This window comes from Cavia porcellus, unplaced genomic scaffold, assembly GCF_034190915.1.
Source record: "Cavia porcellus strain 051 isolate PalLab524CR breed Dunkin Hartley unplaced genomic scaffold, mCavPor4.1 scaffold_13, whole genome shotgun sequence".
NCBI lineage: Eukaryota > Metazoa > Chordata > Mammalia > Rodentia > Caviidae > Cavia > Cavia porcellus.
In genome coordinates, this window is record NW_026947496.1 from 70,425,715 (window position 1) to 70,430,153 (window position 4,439).

The window sequence follows — 4,439 nt, forward strand, 5'->3', positions numbered from 1 at the left end:
CTGTCATTTTTTAATATTCTCCATTTTAAGCACCCCTATATCTAATCCTTTTTGATTCTCCCGTCCTGGATAAAACACTTGGAAAAAGAAAAGAAGAAAGAATGGAAGCAAGGGTACTGCATGCATACATTCTGAAAGAAACTGGTTTGGGACAAGCACTATCACCTTCTCCTATTCATTTGGAAAGAACAAAGAGTAAAATCACTAAATATGTTAACTTAACTGCATCATAAAAGAAAGCCAGAATGAGATTTTCATCTGAAAGAGCCACCTGGGGTTCTACTAGGGAAAGAGAAGTCCTTACCGTAAAGCCAGCCGGTGAGGCAGCTTAGGGGTAGGGTTAGAAAAAGGTGGAGCAAGACAGGCAGTGAGAAGCTGGCATGAAATGGAATCCACCTTTCATCATCAACTAACCAGGGCTGGGCAAAGGGTTCTAAAGTAACTGAAACACAGTATTCTTAAATTAAAAAACAAGAATAAGATTGCCGTTGGTGCTATTTTTGGTTCTAGCTAACATAAGCAGAAATGGACATTTGTTAGCAGGAAGTTAATAATTTTCAGATTTAACAAAGAAACAACACAAGACAACATGTAGGCGTGTCAGCGAGAGCACTATTGTATTATACAGGATTTCCACAAAGCCAATAAATGCCAGCAATCTTCTGTAATATTTAAGCTCAGTTAAAGATTCATCAATCCAGCATTAATTCTAAATGGTTTGATTTGTTGCCTATGCTGCAAGGCCAGGGCATCTTAATTTACTTCCTAACTGGACATAATCAAATGAAAAAATGTGATTTCCTGGAAGGAACCCAGAATTCTATTGCCACCATAAAGACGAATCAGTGATTTGTAGGCCAAAAAATGTGCTTAATAAAAATTTTAATGAGATTGTTACAAAGATTAAATAGTAAACTCTTGGTAGAACACTTAATAAATGAAAGTTGAATTCAGGAAAGGAAAGTACAAGAGTGTTAGATTCTGTTTAGTTAAAGGACTTGACCATCTTAATGTTTCATACCAGAAAGATGATTCTTGTTTTGTTTTCAATTTATAACCTTCTGAGGCTCCAGAGTCAATGAAACCAATTTTTCCTAAATTTATCAGAAAAGGACTGAATCTGTTTTCACTTTGGGAGCACATATACTAAAACTGGAACAATACAGAGAAGATTAGCATGGCCCCTGAGCAAGGATGACACACAAATTCGTGAAGCATTCCATAGTTTTAAAAAAAAGTGTTCTAAAGGATATAACTGCATGTATGTTTAAGTGTGTAAGATTGGTAAGCATATTACTAAGTTTTTGTTGGATTGTTGAACAGAACTGTTTGCAGTCTCACTCTTTGAATGTCCACTTTGTATGCTTTAATTTTGTAACTTGAACAACTATTTCTAAGAGGACAATATGTAATTTATCAACTAGTGATTTCTTACTGTTTATTTTTTAAATTTCTGTATTATTTCTACCTTTTTCTGTTTTTTTCTCTTTAAATAAAATTTTAAGAAAAGAACTAAGTCTACTTCAAAGCATTTTCCTTTACTCCTAATCTTTATTAACCAAGGAAAACTTTCCCTTCTGTTGACCTCACCCTTCCATTATCTTATTTCAATGTCCCTTGAAATAAAACACAACAAATATTAAAAAAAAAAAAAAAAAAAAGATTAGTAGATGACAATTCTAATTGTGTCTGTATCCTTGGAAACCACAGAAAATTGGCTACTTGAGTCTAATTAGTTGTAGTGGTCTTTTTAAGAGAACAGCCAAGTGTATATTTTAACTACTGTTTTTACTCTAGTTCAATTAAAAAATTAAAAAGGTTTAAGTGAAACACATCTTAGACTCACTAAGTCTATTTTTGTTTCCTTTATACATCTCAGAGATGAGTGAACCTCATAAGAGCAGGAGACAAGACAACAAGCACGCAGGGCCGGGTTTAGCTGCAAAAGAGGTGTCCACATTTTGAGGAGAGCAATGTGGTTTATGGACATTAAGGTGTTTGAAACTCATGTGAGCAGTTCTTACTCATGGGTCGCAGGGCAAGTCACTTCCTTTGAAGAGTATGGCTAACTAGAAGTCAACCATTTCCTCTCAAGATGTAAGTTTGGTCACAGTCGAATCAAGTTCTTCAAGGCAGTAAATATATAACTGTTACTGAATACTGGCTGAAAACTATCCTTCTAATTGGATTTCAGAAGTAAAGGCTGCATGTTCACAGAGTGCACACTTACGTTACAGCACAAAAGAAAGGGAGAAAAGCTACCAACTCTCATTAAATTTCCTTCATATTTCTACCTAGAGGGGGAACTGAGTTTTACTCTACAGCTGTGGAGAAAAGAAATGAAATAGTTGTCTTCTTACTATAAACATGTATCATTATTGCTTCCCAAGCAGGAACTCTAAATTCTGCTAAAAGTCCAGATTTGTTATAAAATCCAAAAAATGCAGAACTTTCACCCTCTTTACTCTTAGGCTATGAAGCACACGCTTGTAGTCTAAACCTGGTCTTTCCTGTATTCCACTTGAGGATATTCAGGGTATGATGTAAATTCACAGGGTCAGTTAGAAATTAGTCACCTAGACTTACAGATGTGATAGAAAGTCAAATAGCAAAGCTGCAAATATCAATGGCCAGCAGAATGCATCAGGACTTTTGTTCCAAAGCCATGGCCCTTTCAGTCATTGCAGTACTGGTGACATACTCCAGTGGTAAATGTTGAAACATGGCTTTCTACAAAGAGTGTACTTTTATTGTTACAGCAAAGTCAGTCTTACTTGAGACACAGGAAACATGAGTGACGCCCCGAGAGGAAAGAAAGCTTTATTAAGCTGACTGTCCCAGGGAGCTATGCACTCAAAATTCTGAGCCCTGGGCTCTGGGAGAGCAGGGGTTTTATACTTCCATTTCAGATGGGTTGGAGTCAGGGGCAAGCTGAGCGAAATTCTGCAGAAGCAAAAGCTGCTTTTACAGGAGCAGAAGGTTAGCAGGTATTGTTCTTTTGCAATTGTGGCGGTCTTGGGCACAACAGGCACTGAGGCTGTTGTAACCTTGTGGTTAAACGAAAGAACAGAGAGAAGCTGTTGGGACATCAAGGTTATAAAGTAGAACAAAGTGAGCACAAAAAATCTGATGAATGGGTTGAGCCCTGGACCAAGGAGGGGATTCCAACGTGCTCTTTTCCTCTGTTGTTATGAGAATGAGAATGTGCCTTGCTCCATTACTTCCTTCCTAAGCCTACTTCATCAGTCTTTTCACTGATTCTGAAAAGAAGAAGAATAAAATATATGGGAACGGAATGCAGAAAATAGCTTTTAAATTCTGGGGTTCCAGTAATCTGGAGCATTCATCATATCTTTCTTCTGTGAAAGAGCCCTGAGTTTTGCATTCCTCATTACTAAGAAAAATTCAAAGTGGATTTTAGAAATGTTATGGGGAACTCATATTTTCTTGTGCTCTTCCAATTATCTACTGGGTTATTAAACTTTTTCAATTTTGCATAAATTCAAGAGGGAGAGGAAATTATTCAGCTGATTCAGAACACAATTCCAGCAGTTCTTGGCTCTCAAAGTCAAACTGACTCCATGAGGCTTAAAATCTGAGGTACATGGGAAGCTGCCTGGATCTTGTAACAGCTTATATAGGAAAACAAATCAGTGTTAGCATTCTAAATAAAATGATTGTGCATTCTTTACAAAAAAAATTTTGGAAAATACCTCTGCCTCATCTTGTATTCTGGATGTTGCTTACCTATATTCCCATTCAGATTGACACAAAACAACAACTACGTATAATATACTAACTGCAAGCCAGGAAATCAGATGCACAAAGCAGCACACCTTTATCAAATCAAAGTCTCTATGGGAAGAGGTCCAAGCAGTTCTAGAAATATGAGAACGTTTCTTGAATATATGGTTCACACACAAAACATGCTTCCTCTTGCCATAACACTATTCTTCTATCAAACCCCTACTTTTGATCTCATGGAGAGGCCCTTATGACTAAAACAAGTATAATTTATCCTAGAAAGAGACATTCTGATTTTTAAAAGGAGGCCAGGACAGTAAGTTAAAAATTGGGCTATCCTAACCAGATCATCAAAGTATACCCCCTGTATCTCAATGGTTTTCAGCTGGGAGTGATCTTTCCCCTTCATCATTCCTGAAACTTTTGACAATATTCAGGGACATATTTAGTTTCACATATTGGGGGAGGTGTGCTACAAATCTGGGATCCTGCCAAATACTCTAACTGCACAGAAAATGTTCTCCTACAACAAAAGATTATCCAACTTAAAATATCAATAGTGCGGAGATTGAGAAAATATTTAACTACTTGACAAGAGAGAGAGAGAAAAATCAATTTATGGAAAAGTCTGCATGTTCAGATATTGCCAGGTGAAAGTGGACAGCTGTAGCATTTTAACTATGGTCAGAGGTGGT

The 4,439-nt window shown here is 36.8% G+C and overlaps 1 non-coding gene across 1 annotated transcript; it reads left to right on the plus strand.

The window, feature by feature from the left end:
* The first annotated feature begins 1,122 nt into the window (after positions 1-1,122).
* On the plus strand, positions 1,123-1,229 carry LOC111757905 (U6 spliceosomal RNA). The gene has a single exon (XR_002792156.1). It is a non-coding gene; the product is annotated as a U6 spliceosomal RNA (small nuclear RNA).
* Positions 1,230-4,439: the final 3,210 nt, after the last annotated feature.